This window comes from Corythoichthys intestinalis, unplaced genomic scaffold (assembly GCF_030265065.1).
Source record: "Corythoichthys intestinalis isolate RoL2023-P3 unplaced genomic scaffold, ASM3026506v1 HiC_scaffold_24, whole genome shotgun sequence".
NCBI classification, from domain to species: Eukaryota; Metazoa; Chordata; class Actinopteri; order Syngnathiformes; family Syngnathidae; genus Corythoichthys; species Corythoichthys intestinalis.
This window is the reverse complement of record NW_026651593.1, coordinates 1,200,143-1,218,226: the sequence shown is the minus strand read 5'-3', so window position 1 is coordinate 1,218,226 and position 18,084 is coordinate 1,200,143.

Genomic DNA, 18,084 nt, shown 5'->3' with positions numbered 1-18,084 from the left:
CAATACACTAATGGGTGAAGTTTGGTTGACTTCTGCGCAGCGGTTTGGGAGTGAACATCAAAATTACATTTCTCGGCCATATCGCATAGATCTCACTGTGAAAAGGCTTAAATGGCTTTTTTGACCTAAGTTTGAGGATTGCGCTCAAATCAAATGTCCTAGAACCAAATTTCCACATGTAACTACTAGATTGTGATACAATACACTAATGGGTGAAGTTTGGTTGACTTCTGCGCAGCGGTTTGGGAGTTAACATCAAAATTACATTTCTCGGCCATATCGCATAGATCTCACTGTGAAAAGGCTTAAATGACTTTTTTAATTAAGTTTGATGATTGCGCTCAAACAAAATTTCCTAGAACAAAATTTTCAAATGTAACTACTAGATTGTGATACAATACACTATTGGGTGAAGTTTGGTTGACTTCTGCGCAGCGGTTTGGGAGTTAACATCAAAATTACATTTCTCGGCCATATCGCATAGATCTCACTGTGAAAAGGCTTAAATGGCTTTTTTGACCTAAGTTTGAGGATTGCGCTCAAATCAAATGTCCTAGAACCAAATTTCCACATGTAACTACTAGATTGTGATACAATACACTAATGGGTGAAGTTTGGTTGACTTTTGCGCAGCGGTTTGGGAGTTAACATCAAAATTACATTTCTCGGCCATATCGCATAGATCTCACTGTGAAAAGGCTTAAATGACTTTTTTAATTAAGTTTGATGATTGCGCTCAAACAAAATTTCCTAGAACAAAATTTTCAAATGTAACTACTAGATTGTGATACAATACACTATTGGGTGAAGTTTGGTTGACTTCTGCGCAGCGGTTTGGGAGTTAACATCAAAATTACATTTCTCGGCCATATCGCATAGATCTCACTGTGAAAAGGCTTAAATGGCTTTTTTGACCTAAGTTTGAGGATTGCGCTAAAATCAAATGTCCTAGAACCAAATTTCCACATGTAACTACTAGATTGTGATACAATACACTAATGGGTGAAGTTTGGTTTACTTCTGCGCAGCGGTTTGGGAGTTAACATCAAAATTACATTTCTCGGCCATATCGCATAGATCTCACTGTGAAAAGGCTTAAATGGCTTTTTTGACCTAAGTTTAATAATTGCGCTCAAACCAAATGTCCTTGAACGAAATTTTAAAATGTAACTACTAGAATGTGATACAATACACTATTGGGTGAAGTTTGGTTGACTTCTGCGCAGCGGTTTGGGAGTTAACATCAAAATTACATTTCTCGGCCATATCGCATAGATCTCACTGTGAAAAGGCTTAAATGGCTTTTTTGACCTAAGTTTGAGGATTGCGCTCAAATCAAATGTCCTAGAACCAAATTTCCACATGTAACTACTAGAATGTGATACAATACACTATTGGGTGAAGTTTGGTTTACTTCTGCGCAGCGGTTTGGGAGTTAACATCAAAATTACATTTCTCGGCCATATCGCATAGATCTCACTGTGAAAAGGCTTAAATGGCTTTTTTGACCTAAGTTTAATAATTGCGCTCAAACCAAATGTCCTTGAACGAAATTTTAAAATGTAACTACTAGATTGTGATACAATACACTATTGGGTGAAGTTTGGTTGACTTCTGCGCAGCGGTTTGGGAGTTAACATCAAAATTACATTTCTCGGCCATATCGCATAGATCTCACTGTGAAAAGGCTTAAATGGCTTTTTTGACCTAAGTTTGAGGATTGCGCTCAAACAAAATGTCCTAGAACAAAATTTTCAAATGTAACTACTAGATTGTGATACAATACACTATTGGGTGAAGTTTGGTTGACTTCTGCGCAGCGGTTTGGGAGTTAACATCAAAATTACATTTCTCGGCCATATCGCATAGATCTCACTGTGAAAAGGCTTAAATGGCTTTTTTGACCTAAGTTTGAGGATTGCGCTCAAATCAAATGTCCTAGAACCAAATTTCAACATGTAACTACTAGATTGTGATACAATACACTATTGGGTGAAGTTTGGTTGACTTCTGCGCAGCGAATTGGGAGTTAACATCAAAATTAAATTTCTCGGCCATATCGCGTAGATCTCACTGTGAAAAGGCTTAAATGACTTTTTTAATTAAGTTTGATGATTGCGCTCAAATCAAATGTCCTAGAACCAAATTTCCACATGTAACTACTAGATTGTGATACAATACACTATTGGGTGAAGTTTGGTTGACTTCTGCGCAGCGGTTTGGGAGTTAACATCAAAATTACATTTCTCGGCCATATCGCATAGATCTCACTGTGAAAAGGCTTAAATGGCTTTTTTGACCTAAGTTTGAGGATTGCGCTCAAATCAAATGTCCTAGAACCAAATTTCCACAAGTAACTACTAGATTGTGATACAATACACTAATGGGTGAAGTTTGGTTTACTTCTGCGCAGCGGTTTGGGAGTTAACATCAAAATTACATTTCTCGGCCATATCGCATAGATCTCACTGTGAAAAGGCTTAAATGACTTTTTTAATTAAGTTTGATGATTGCGCTCAAACAAAATTTCCTAGAACAAAATTTTCAAATGTAACTACTAGATTGTGATACAATACACTATTGGGTGAAGTTTGGTTGACTTCTGCGCAGCGGTTTGGGAGTTAACATCAAAATTACATTTCTCGGCCATATCGCATAGATCTCACTGTGAAAAGGCTTAAATGGCTTTTTTGACCTAAGTTTGAGGATTGCGCTCAAATCAAATGTCCTAGAACCAAATTTCCACATGTAACTACTAGATTGTGATACAATACACTATTGGGTGAAGTTTGGTTGACTTCTGCGCAGCGAATTGGGAGTTAACATCAAAATTAAATTTCTCGGCCATATCGCGTAGATCTCACTGTGAAAAGGCTTAAATGACTTTTTTAATTAAGTTTGATGATTGCGCTCAAACAAAATTTCCTAGAACAAAATTTTCAAATGTAACTACTAGATTGTGATACAATACACTATTGGGTGAAGTTTGGTTGACTTCTGCGCAGCGGTTTGGGAGTTAACATCAAAATTACATTTCTCGGCCATATCGCATAGATCTCACTGTGAAAAGGCTTAAATGGCTTTTTTGACCTAAGTTTGAGGATTGCGCTCAAATCAAATGTCCTAGAACCAAATTTCCACATGTAACTACTAGATTGTGATACAATACACTAATGGGTGAAGTTTGGTTGACTTTTGCGCAGCGGTTTGGGAGTTAACATCAAAATTACATTTCTCGGCCATATCGCATAGATCTCACTGTGAAAAGGCTTAAATGACTTTTTTAATTAAGTTTGATGATTGCGCTCAAACAAAATTTCCTAGAACAAAATTTTCAAATGTAACTACTAGATTGTGATACAATACACTATTGGGTGAAGTTTGGTTGACTTCTGCGCAGCGGTTTGGGAGTTAACATCAAAATTACATTTCTCGGCCATATCGCATAGATCTCACTGTGAAAAGGCTTAAATGGCTTTTTTGACCTAAGTTTGAGGATTGCGCTAAAATCAAATGTCCTAGAACCAAATTTCCACATGTAACTACTAGATTGTGATACAATACACTAATGGGTGAAGTTTGGTTTACTTCTGCGCAGCGGTTTGGGAGTTAACATCAAAATTACATTTCTCGGCCATATCGCATAGATCTCACTGTGAAAAGGCTTAAATGGCTTTTTTGACCTAAGTTTAATAATTGCGCTCAAACCAAATGTCCTAGAACGAAATTTTCAAATGTAACTACTAGAATGTGATACAATACACTATTGGGTGAAGTTTGGTTGACTTCTGCGCAGCGGTTTGGGAGTTAACATCAAAATTACATTTCTCGGCCATATCGCATAGATCTCACTGTGAAAAGGCTTAAATGGCTTTTTTGACCTAAGTTTGAGGATTGCGCTCAAATCAAATGTCCTAGAACCAAATTTCCACATGTAACTACTAGATTGTGATACAATACACTAATGGGTGAAGTTTGGTTTACTTCTGCGCAGCGGTTTGGGAGTTAACATCAAAATTACATTTCTCGGCCATATCGCATAGATCTCACTGTGAAAAGACTTAAATGGCTTTTTTGACCTAAGTTTAATAATTGCGCTCAAACCAAATGTCCTTGAACGAAATTTTAAAATGTAACTACTAGAATGTGATACAATACACTATTGGGTGAAGTTTGGTTGACTTCTGCGCAGCGGTTTGGGAGTTAACATCAAAATTACATTTCTCGGCCATATCGCATAGATCTCACTGTGAAAAGGCTTAAATGGCTTTTTTGACCTAAGTTTGAGGATTGCGCTCAAATCAAATGTCCTATAACCAAATTTCTACATGTAACTACTAGATTGTGATACAATACACTAATGGGTGAAGTTTGGTTGACTTCTGCGCAGCGGTTTGGGAGTGAACATCAAAATTACATTTCTCGGCCATATCGCATAGATCTCACTGTGAAAAGGCTTAAATGGCTTTTTTGACCTAAGTTTGAGGATTGCGCTCAAATCAAATGTCCTAGAACCAAATTTCCACATGTAACTACTAGATTGTGATACAATACACTAATGGGTGAAGTTTGGTTGACTTCTGCGCAGCGGTTTGGGAGTTAACATCAAAATTACATTTCTCGGCCATATCGCATAGATCTCACTGTGAAAAGGCTTAAATGACTTTTTTAATTAAGTTTGATGATTGCGCTCAAACAAAATTTCCTAGAACAAAATTTTCAAATGTAACTACTAGATTGTGATACAATACACTATTGGGTGAAGTTTGGTTGACTTCTGCGCAGCGGTTTGGGAGTTAACATCAAAATTACATTTCTCGGCCATATCGCATAGATCTCACTGTGAAAAGGCTTAAATGGCTTTTTTGACCTAAGTTTGAGGATTGCGCTCAAATCAAATGTCCTAGAACCAAATTTCCACATGTAACTACTAGATTGTGATACAATACACTAATGGGTGAAGTTTGGTTGACTTTTGCGCAGCGGTTTGGGAGTTAACATCAAAATTACATTTCTCGGCCATATCGCATAGATCTCACTGTGAAAAGGCTTAAATGACTTTTTTAATTAAGTTTGATGATTGCGCTCAAACAAAATTTCCTAGAACAAAATTTTCAAATGTAACTACTAGATTGTGATACAATACACTATTGGGTGAAGTTTGGTTGACTTCTGCGCAGCGGTTTGGGAGTTAACATCAAAATTACATTTCTCGGCCATATCGCATAGATCTCACTGTGAAAAGGCTTAAATGGCTTTTTTGACCTAAGTTTGAGGATTGCGCTAAAATCAAATGTCCTAGAACCAAATTTCCACATGTAACTACTAGATTGTGATACAATACACTAATGGGTGAAGTTTGGTTTACTTCTGCGCAGCGGTTTGGGAGTTAACATCAAAATTACATTTCTCGGCCATATCGCATAGATCTCACTGTGAAAAGGCTTAAATGGCTTTTTTGACCTAAGTTTAATAATTGCGCTCAAACCAAATGTCCTTGAACGAAATTTTAAAATGTAACTACTAGAATGTGATACAATACACTATTGGGTGAAGTTTGGTTGACTTCTGCGCAGCGGTTTGGGAGTTAACATCAAAATTACATTTCTCGGCCATATCGCATAGATCTCACTGTGAAAAGGCTTAAATGGCTTTTTTGACCTAAGTTTGAGGATTGCGCTCAAACAAAATGTCCTAGAACAAAATTTTCAAATGTAACTACTAGATTGTGATACAATACACTATTGGGTGAAGTTTGGTTGACTTCTGCGCAGCGGTTTGGGAGTTAACATCAAAATTACATTTCTCGGCCATATCGCATAGATCTCACTGTGAAAAGGCTTAAATGGCTTTTTTGACCTAAGTTTGAGGATTGCGCTCAAATCAAATGTCCTAGAACCAAATTTCAACATGTAACTACTAGATTGTGATACAATACACTATTGGGTGAAGTTTGGTTGACTTCTGCGCAGCGAATTGGGAGTTAACATCAAAATTAAATTTCTCGGCCATATCGCGTAGATCTCACTGTGAAAAGGCTTAAATGACTTTTTTAATTAAGTTTGATGATTGCGCTCAAATCAAATGTCCTAGAACCAAATTTCCACATGTAACTACTAGATTGTGATACAATACACTATTGGGTGAAGTTTGGTTGACTTCTGCGCAGCGGTTTGGGAGTTAACATCAAAATTACATTTCTCGGCCATATCGCATAGATCTCACTGTGAAAAGGCTTAAATGGCTTTTTTGACCTAAGTTTGAGGATTGCGCTCAAATCAAATGTCCTAGAACCAAATTTCCACAAGTAACTACTAGATTGTGATACAATACACTAATGGGTGAAGTTTGGTTTACTTCTGCGCAGCGGTTTGGGAGTTAACATCAAAATTACATTTCTCGGCCATATCGCATAGATCTCACTGTGAAAAGGCTTAAATGACTTTTTTAATTAAGTTTGATGATTGCGCTCAAACAAAATTTCCTAGAACAAAATTTTCAAATGTAACTACTAGATTGTGATACAATACACTATTGGGTGAAGTTTGGTTGACTTCTGCGCAGCGGTTTGGGAGTTAACATCAAAATTACATTTCTCGGCCATATCGCATAGATCTCACTGTGAAAAGGCTTAAATGGCTTTTTTGACCTAAGTTTGAGGATTGCGCTCAAATCAAATGTCCTAGAACCAAATTTCCACATGTAACTACTAGATTGTGATACAATACACTATTGGGTGAAGTTTGGTTGACTTCTGCGCAGCGAATTGGGAGTTAACATCAAAATTAAATTTCTCGGCCATATCGCGTAGATCTCACTGTGAAAAGGCTTAAATGACTTTTTTAATTAAGTTTGATGATTGCGCTCAAACAAAATTTCCTAGAACAAAATTTTCAAATGTAACTACTAGATTGTGATACAATACACTATTGGGTGAAGTTTGGTTGACTTCTGCGCAGCGGTTTGGGAGTTAACATCAAAATTACATTTCTCGGCCATATCGCATAGATCTCACTGTGAAAAGGCTTAAATGGCTTTTTTGACCTAAGTTTGAGGATTGCGCTCAAATCAAATGTCCTAGAACCAAATTTCCACATGTAACTACTAGATTGTGATACAATACACTAATGGGTGAAGTTTGGTTGACTTTTGCGCAGCGGTTTGGGAGTTAACATCAAAATTACATTTCTCGGCCATATCGCATAGATCTCACTGTGAAAAGGCTTAAATGGCTTTTTTGACCTAAGTTTGAGGATTGCGCTAAAATCAAATGTCCTAGAACCAAATTTCCACATGTAACTACTAGATTGTGATACAATACACTAATGGGTGAAGTTTGGTTTACTTCTGCGCAGCGGTTTGGGAGTTAACATCAAAATTACATTTCTCGGCCATATCGCATAGATCTCACTGTGAAAAGGCTTAAATGGCTTTTTTGACCTAAGTTTAATAATTGCGCTCAAACCAAATGTCCTAGAACGAAATTTTCAAATGTAACTACTAGAATGTGATACAATACACTATTGGGTGAAGTTTGGTTGACTTCTGCGCAGCGGTTTGGGAGTTAACATCAAAATTACATTTCTCGGCCATATCGCATAGATCTCACTGTGAAAAGGCTTAAATGGCTTTTTTGACCTAAGTTTGAGGATTGCGCTCAAATCAAATGTCCTATAACCAAATTTCCACATGTAACTACTAGATTGTGATACAATACACTAATGGGTGAAGTTTGGTTGACTTCTGCGCAGCGGTTTGGGAGTTAACATCAAAATTACATTTCTCGGCCATATCGCATAGATCTCACTGTGAAAAGGCTTAAATGGCTTTTTTGACCTAAGTTTGAGGATTGCGCTCAAATCAAATGTCCTAGAACCAAATTTCCACATGTAACTACTAGATTGTGATACAATACACTAATGGGTGAAGTTTGGTTTACTTCTGCGCAGCGGTTTGGGAGTTAACATCAAAATTACATTTCTCGGCCATATCGCATAGATCTCACTGTGAAAAGACTTAAATGGCTTTTTTGACCTAAGTTTAATAATTGCGCTCAAACCAAATGTCCTTGAACGAAATTTTAAAATGTAACTACTAGAATGTGATACAATACACTATTGGGTGAAGTTTGGTTGACTTCTGCGCAGCGGTTTGGGAGTTAACATCAAAATTACATTTCTCGGCCATATCGCATAGATCTCACTGTGAAAAGGCTTAAATGGCTTTTTTGACCTAAGTTTGAGGATTGCGCTCAAATCAAATGTCCTAGAACCAAATTTCCACATGTAACTACTAGATTGTGATACAATACACTAATGGGTGAAGTTTGGTTTACTTCTGCGCAGCGGTTTGGGAGTTAACATCAAAATTACATTTCTCGGCCATATCGCATAGATCTCACTGTGAAAAGGCTTAAATGGCTTTTTTGACCTAAGTTTAATAATTGCGCTCAAACCAAATGTCCTTGAACGAAATTTTAAAATGTAACTACTAGATTGTGATACAATACACTATTGGGTGAAGTTTGGTTGACTTCTGCGCAGCGGTTTGGGAGTTAACATCAAAATTACATTTCTCGGCCATATAGCATTGATCTCACTGTGAAAAGGCTTAAATGGCTTTTTTGACCTAAGTTTGAGGATTGCGCTCAAACAAAATGTCCTAGAACAAAATTTTCAAATGTAACTACTAGATTGTGATACAATACACTATTGGGTGAAGTTTGGTTGACTTCTGCGCAGCGGTTTGGGAGTTAACATCAAAATTACATTTCTCGGCCATATCGCATAGATCTCACTGTGAAAAGGCTTAAATGACTTTTTTAATTAAGTTTGATGATTGCGTTCAAACAAAATGTCCTAGAACAAAATTTTCAAATGTAACTACTAGATTGTGATACAATACACTATTGGGTGAAGTTTGGTTGACTTCTGCGCAGCGGTTTGGGAATTAACATCAAAATTACATTTCTCGGCCATATCGCATAGATCTCACTGTGAAAAGGCTTAAATGGCTTTTTTGACCTAAGTTTGAGGATTGCGCTTAAACCAAATGTCCTAGAACGAAATTTTCAAATGTAACTACTAGAATGTGATACAATACACTATTGGGTGAAGTTTGGTTGATTTCTGCGCAGCGGTTTGGGAGTTAACATCAAAATTACATTTCTCGGCCATATCGCATAGATCTCACTGTGAAAAGGCTTAAATGGCTTTTTTGACCTAAGTTTGAGGATTGCGCTCAAATCAAATGTCCTAGAACCAAATTTCCACATGTAACTACTAGATTGTGATAAAATACACTAATGGGTGAAGTTTGATTGACTTCTGCGCAGCGGTTTGGGAGTTAACTTAAAAATTACATTTCTCGGCCATATCGCATAGATCTCACTGTGAAAAGGCTTAAATGACTTTTTTAATTAAGTTTGATGATTGCGCTCAAACAAAATTTCCTAGAACAAAATTTTCAAATGTAACTACTAGATTGTGATACAATACACTATTGGGTGAAGTTTGGTTGACTTCTGCGCAGCGGTTTGGGAGTGAACATCAAAATTACATTTCTCGGCCATATCGCATAGATCTCACTGTGAAAAGGCTTAAATGGCTTTTTTGACCTAAGTTTGAGGATTGCGCTCAAATCAAATGTCCTAGAACCAAATTTCCACATGTAACTACTAGATTGTGATAAAATACACTAATGGGTGAAGTTTGGTTGACTTCTGCGCAGCGGTTTGGGAGTTAACATCAAAATTACATTTCTCGGCCATATCGCATAGATCTCACTGTGAAAAGGCTTAAATGACTTTTTTAATTAAGTTTGATGATTGCGCTCAAACAAAATTTCCTAGAACAAAATTTTCAAATGTAACTACTAGATTGTGATACAATACACTATTGGGTGAAGTTTGGTTGACTTCTGCGCAGCGGTTTGGGAGTTAACATCAAAATTACATTTCTCGGCCATATCGCATAGATCTCACTGTGAAAAGGCTTAAATGACTTTTTTAATTAAGTTTGATGATTGCGTTCAAACAAAATCTCCTAGAACAAAATTTTTAAATGTAACTACTAGATTGTGATACAATACACTATTGGGTGAAGTTTGGTTGACTTCTGCGCAGCGGTTTGGGAGTTAACATCAAAATTACATTTCTCGGCCATATAGCATAGATCTCACTGTGAAAAGGCTTAAATGGCTTTTTTGACCTAAGTTTGAGGATTGCGCTCAAACAAAATGTCCTAGAACAAAATTTTCAAATGTAACTACTAGATTGTGATACAATACACTATTGGGTGAAGTTTGGTTGACTTCTGCGCAGCGGTTTGGGAGTTAACATCAAAATTACATTTCTCGGCCATATCGCATAGATCTCACTGTGAAAAGGCTTAAATGACTTTTTTAATTAAGTTTGATGATTGCGTTCAAACAAAATGTCCTAGAACAAAATTTTCAAATGTAACTACTAGATTGTGATACAATACACTATTGGGTGAAGTTTGGTTGACTTCTGCGCAGCGGTTTGGGAATTAACATCAAAATTACATTTCTCGGCCATATCGCATAGATCTCACTGTGAAAAGGCTTAAATGGCTTTTTTGACCTAAGTTTGAGGATTGCGCTCAAACCAAATGTCCTAGAACGAAATTTTCAAATGTAACTACTAGAATGTGATACAATACACTATTGGGTGAAGTTTGGTTGACTTCTGCGCAGCGGTTTGGGAGTTAACATCAAAATTACATTTCTCGGCCATATCGCATAGATCTCACTGTGAAAAGGCTTAAATGGCTTTTTTGACCTAAGTTTGAGGATTGCGCTCAAATCAAATGTCCTAGAACCAAATTTCCACATGTAACTACTAGATTGTGATAAAATACACTAATGGGTGAAGTTTGATTGACTTCTGCGCAGCGGTTTGGGAGTTAACTTAAAAATTACATTTCTCGGCCATATCGCATAGATCTCACTGTGAAAAGGCTTAAATGACTTTTTTAATTAAGTTTGATGATTGCGCTCAAACAAAATTTCCTAGAACAAAATTTTCAAATGTAACTACTAGATTGTGATACAATACACTATTGGGTGAAGTTTGGTTGACTTCTGCGCAGCGGTTTGGGAGTGAACATCAAAATTACATTTCTCGGCCATATCGCATAGATCTCACTGTGAAAAGGCTTAAATGGCTTTTTTGACCTAAGTTTGAGGATTGCGCTCAAATCAAATGTCCTAGAACCAAATTTCCACATGTAACTACTAGATTGTGATACAATACACTAATGGGTGAAGTTTGGTTTACTTCTGCGCAGCGGTTTGGGAGTTAACATCAAAATTACATTTCTCGGCCATATCGCATAGATCTCACTGTGAAAAGGCTTAAATGGCTTTTTTGACCTAAGTTTAATAATTGCGCTCAAACCAAATGTCCTTGAACGAAATTTTAAAATGTAACTACTAGATTGTGATACAATACACTATTGGGTGAAGTTTGGTTGACTTCTGCGCAGCGGTTTGGGAGTTAACATCAAAATTACATTTCTCGGCCATATAGCATTGATCTCACTGTGAAAAGGCTTAAATGGCTTTTTTGACCTAAGTTTGAGGATTGCGCTCAAACAAAATGTCCTAGAACAAAATTTTCAAATGTAACTACTAGATTGTGATACAATACACTATTGGGTGAAGTTTGGTTGACTTCTGCGCAGCGGTTTGGGAGTTAACATCAAAATTACATTTCTCGGCCATATCGCATAGATCTCACTGTGAAAAGGCTTAAATGACTTTTTTAATTAAGTTTGATGATTGCGTTCAAACAAAATGTCCTAGAACAAAATTTTCAAATGTAACTACTAGATTGTGATACAATACACTATTGGGTGAAGTTTGGTTGACTTCTGCGCAGCGGTTTGGGAATTAACATCAAAATTACATTTCTCGGCCATATCGCATAGATCTCACTGTGAAAAGGCTTAAATGGCTTTTTTGACCTAAGTTTGAGGATTGCGCTCAAACCAAATGTCCTAGAACGAAATTTTCAAATGTAACTACTAGAATGTGATACAATACACTATTGGGTGAAGTTTGGTTGATTTCTGCGCAGCGGTTTGGGAGTTAACATCAAAATTACATTTCTCGGCCATATCGCATAGATCTCACTGTGAAAAGGCTTAAATGGCTTTTTTGACCTAAGTTTGAGGATTGCGCTCAAATCAAATGTCCTAGAACCAAATTTCCACATGTAACTACTAGATTGTGATAAAATACACTAATGGGTGAAGTTTGATTGACTTCTGCGCAGCGGTTTGGGAGTTAACTTAAAAATTACATTTCTCGGCCATATCGCATAGATCTCACTGTGAAAAGGCTTAAATGACTTTTTTAATTAAGTTTGATGATTGCGCTCAAACAAAATTTCCTAGAACAAAATTTTCAAATGTAACTACTAGATTGTGATACAATACACTATTGGGTGAAGTTTGGTTGACTTCTGCGCAGCGGTTTGGGAGTGAACATCAAAATTACATTTCTCGGCCATATCGCATAGATCTCACTGTGAAAAGGCTTAAATGGCTTTTTTGACCTAAGTTTGAGGATTGCGCTCAAATCAAATGTCCTAGAACCAAATTTCCACATGTAACTACTAGATTGTGATAAAATACACTAATGGGTGAAGTTTGGTTGACTTCTGCGCAGCGGTTTGGGAGTTAACATCAAAATTACATTTCTCGGCCATATCGCATAGATCTCACTGTGAAAAGGCTTAAATGACTTTTTTAATTAAGTTTGATGATTGCGCTCAAACAAAATTTCCTAGAACAAAATTTTCAAATGTAACTACTAGATTGTGATACAATACACTATTGGGTGAAGTTTGGTTGACTTCTGCGCAGCGGTTTGGGAGTTAACATCAAAATTACATTTCTCGGCCATATCGCATAGATCTCACTGTGAAAAGGCTTAAATGACTTTTTTAATTAAGTTTGATGATTGCGTTCAAACAAAATCTCCTAGAACAAAATTTTTAAATGTAACTACTAGATTGTGATACAATACACTATTGGGTGAAGTTTGGTTGACTTCTGCGCAGCGGTTTGGGAGTTAACATCAAAATTACATTTCTCGGCCATATCGCATAGATCTCACTGTGAAAAGGCTTAAATGGCTTTTTTGACCTAAGTTTGAGGATTGCGCTCAAATCAAATGTCCTAGAACCAAATTTCCACATGTAACTACTAGATTGTGATAAAATACACTAATGGGTGAAGTTTGGTTGACTTCTGCGCAGCGGTTTGGGAGTTAACATCAAAATTACATTTCTCGGCCATATAGCATTGATCTCACTGTGAAAAGGCTTAAATGGCTTTTTTGACCTAAGTTTGAGGATTGCGCTCAAACAAAATGTCCTAGAACAAAATTTTCAAATGTAACTACTAGATTGTGATACAATACACTATTGGGTGAAGTTTGGTTGACTTCTGCGCAGCGGTTTGGGAGTTAACATCAAAATTACATTTCTCGGCCATATCGCATAGATCTCACTGTGAAAAGGCTTAAATGACTTTTTTAATTAAGTTTGATGATTGCGTTCAAACAAAATGTCCTAGAACAAAATTTTCAAATGTAACTACTAGATTGTGATACAATACACTATTGGGTGAAGTTTGGTTGACTTCTGCGCAGCGGTTTGGGAATTAACATCAAAATTACATTTCTCGGCCATATCGCATAGATCTCACTGTGAAAAGGCTTAAATGGCTTTTTTGACCTAAGTTTGAGGATTGCGCTCAAACCAAATGTCCTAGAACGAAATTTTCAAATGTAACTACTAGAATGTGATACAATACACTATTGGGTGAAGTTTGGTTGACTTCTGCGCAGCGGTTTGGGAGTTAACATCAAAATTACATTTCTCGGCCATATCGCATAGATCTCACTGTGAAAAGGCTTAAATGGCTTTTTTGACCTAAGTTTGAGGATTGCGCTCAAATCAAATGTCCTAGAACCAAATTTCCACATGTAACTACTAGATTGTGATAAAATACACTAATGGGTGAAGTTTGATTGACTTCTGCGCAGCGGTTTGGGAGTTAACTTAAAAATTACATTTCTCGGCCATATCGCATAGATCTCACTGTGAAAAGGTTTAAATGACTTTTTTAATTAAGTTTGATGATTGCGCTCAAACAAAATTTCCTAGAACAAAATTTTCAAATGTAACTACTAGATTGTGATACAATACACTATTGGGTGAAGTTTGGTTGACTTCTGCGCAGCGGTTTGGGAGTGAACATCAAAATTACATTTCTCGGCCATATCGCATAGATCTCACTGTGAAAAGGCTTAAATGACTTTTTTAATTAAGTTTGATGATTGCGTTCAAACAAAATGTCCTAGAACAAAATTTTCAAATGTAACTACTAGATTGTGATACAATACACTATTGGGTGAAGTTTGGTTGACTTCTGCGCAGCGGTTTGGGAATTAACATCAAAATTACATTTCTCGGCCATATCGCATAGATCTCACTGTGAAAAGGCTTAAATGGCTTTTTTGACCTAAGTTTGAGGATTGCGCTCAAACCAAATGTCCTAGAACGAAATTTTCAAATGTAACTACTAGAATGTGATACAATACACTATTGGGTGAAGTTTGGTTGATTTCTGCGCAGCGGTTTGGGAGTTAACATCAAAATTACATTTCTCGGCCATATCGCATAGATCTCACTGTGAAAAGGCTTAAATGGCTTTTTTGACCTAAGTTTGAGGATTGCGCTCAAATCAAATGTCCTAGAACCAAATTTCCACATGTAACTACTAGATTGTGATAAAATACACTAATGGGTGAAGTTTGATTGACTTCTGCGCAGCGGTTTGGGAGTTAACTTAAAAATTACATTTCTCGGCCATATCGCATAGATCTCACTGTGAAAAGGCTTAAATGACTTTTTTAATTAAGTTTGATGATTGCGCTCAAACAAAATTTCCTAGAACAAAATTTTCAAATGTAACTACTAGATTGTGATACAATACACTATTGGGTGAAGTTTGGTTGACTTCTGCGCAGCGGTTTGGGAGTGAACATCAAAATTACATTTCTCGGCCATATCGCATAGATCTCACTGTGAAAAGGCTTAAATGGCTTTTTTGACCTAAGTTTGAGGATTGCGCTCAAATCAAATGTCCTAGAACCAAATTTCCACATGTAACTACTAGATTGTGATAAAATACACTAATGGGTGAAGTTTGGTTGACTTCTGCGCAGCGGTTTGGGAGTTAACATCAAAATTACATTTCTCGGCCATATCGCATAGATCTCACTGTGAAAAGGCTTAAATGACTTTTTTAATTAAGTTTGATGATTGCGCTCAAACAAAATTTCCTAGAACAAAATTTTCAAATGTAACTACTAGATTGTGATACAATACACTATTGGGTGAAGTTTGGTTGACTTCTGCGCAGCGGTTTGGGAGTTAACATCAAAATTACATTTCTCGGCCATATCGCATAGATCTCACTGTGAAAAGGCTTAAATGACTTTTTTAATTAAGTTTGATGATTGCGTTCAAACAAAATCTCCTAGAACAAAATTTTTAAATGTAACTACTAGATTGTGATACAATACACTATTGGGTGAAGTTTGGTTGACTTCTGCGCAGCGGTTTGGGAGTTAACATCAAAATTACATTTCTCGGCCATATCGCATAGATCTCACTGTGAAAAGGCTTAAATGGCTTTTTTGACCTAAGTTTGAGGATTGCGCTCAAATCAAATGTCCTAGAACCAAATTTCCACATGTAACTACTAGATTGTGATAAAATACACTAATGGGTGAAGTTTGGTTGACTTCTGCGCAGCGGTTTGGGAGTTAACATCAAAATTACATTTCTCGGCCATATAGCATTGATCTCACTGTGAAAAGGCTTAAATGGCTTTTTTGACCTAAGTTTGAGGATTGCGCTCAAACAAAATGTCCTAGAACAAAATTTTCAAATGTAACTACTAGATTGTGATACAATACACTATTGGGTGAAGTTTGGTTGACTTCTGCGCAGCGGTTTGGGAGTTAACATCAAAATTACATTTCTCGGCCATATCGCATAGATCTCACTGTGAAAAGGCTTAAATGACTTTTTTAATTAAGTTTGATGATTGCGTTCAAACAAAATGTCCTAGAACAAAATTTTCAAATGTAACTACTAGATTGTGATACAATACACTATTGGGTGAAGTTTGGTTGACTTCTGCGCAGCGGTTTGGGAATTAACATCAAAATTACATTTCTCGGCCATATCGCATAGATCTCACTGTGAAAAGGCTTAAATGGCTTTTTTGACCTAAGTTTGAGGATTGCGCTCAAACCAAATGTCCTAGAACGAAATTTTCAAATGTAACTACTAGAATGTGATACAATACACTATTGGGTGAAGTTTGGTTGACTTCTGCGCAGCGGTTTGGGAGTTAACATCAAAATTACATTTCTCGGCCATATCGCATAGATCTCACTGTGAAAAGGCTTAAATGGCTTTTTTGACCTAAGTTTGAGGATTGCGCTCAAATCAAATGTCCTAGAACCAAATTTCCACATGTAACTACTAGATTGTGATAAAATACACTAATGGGTGAAGTTTGATTGACTTCTGCGCAGCGGTTTGGGAGTTAACTTAAAAATTACATTTCTCGGCCATATCGCATAGATCTCACTGTGAAAAGGCTTAAATGACTTTTTTAATTAAGTTTGATGATTGCGCTCAAACAAAATTTACTAGAACAAAATTTTCAAATGTAACTACTAGATTGTGATACAATACACTATTGGGTGAAGTTTGGTTGACTTCTGCGCAGCGGTTTGGGAGTGAACATCAAAATTACATTTCTCGGCCATATCGCATAGATCTCACTGTGAAAAGGCTTAAATGGCTTTTTTGACCTAAGTTTGAGGATTGCGCTCAAATCAAATGTCCTAGAACCAAATTTCCACATGTAACTACTAGATTGTGATAAAATACACTAATGGGTGAAGTTTGGTTGACTTCTGCGCAGCGGTTTGGGAGTTAACATCAAAATTACATTTCTCGGCCATATCGCATAGATCTCACTGTGAAAAGGCTTAAATGACTTTTTTAATTAAGTTTGATGATTGCGCTCAAACAAAATTTCCTAGAACAAAATTTTCAAATGTAACTACTAGATTGTGATACAATACACTATTGGGTGAAGTTTGGTTGACTTCTGCGCAGCGGTTTGGGAGTTAACATCAAAATTACATTTCTCGGCCATATCGCATAGATCTCACTGTGAAAAGGCTTAAATGACTTTTTTAATTAAGTTTGATGATTGCGTTCAAACAAAATCTCCTAGAACAAAATTTTTAAATGTAACTACTAGATTGTGATACAATACACTATTGGGTGAAGTTTGGTTGACTTCTGCGCAGCGGTTTGGGAGTTAACATCAAAATTACATTTCTCGGCCATATCGCATAGATCTCACTGTGAAAAGGCTTAAATGGCTTTTTTGACCTAAGTTTGAGGATTGCGCTCAAATCAAATGTCCTAGAACCAAATTTCCACATGTAACTACTAGATTGTGATAAAATACACTAATGGGTGAAGTTTGGTTGACTTCTGCGCAGCGGTTTGGGAGTTAACATCAAAATTACATTTCTCGGCCATATCGCATAGATCTCACTGTGAAAAGGATTAAATGACTTTTTTAATTAAGTTTGATGATTGCGCTCAAACAAAATTTCCTAGAACAAAATTTTCAAATGTAACTACTAGATTGTGATAAAATACACTAATGGGTGAAGTTTGGTTGACTTCTGCGCAGCGGTTTGGGAGTTAACATCAAAATTACATTTCTCGGCCATATCGCATAGATCTCACTGTGAAAAGGCTTAAATGACTTTTTTAATTAAGTTTGATGATTGCGCTCAAACAAAATTTCCTAGAACAAAATTTTCAAATGTAACTACTAGATTGTGATACAATACACTATTGGGTGAAGTTTGGTTGACTTCTGCGCAGCGGTTTGGGAGTTAACATCAAAATTACATTTCTCGGCCATATCGCATAGATCTCACTGT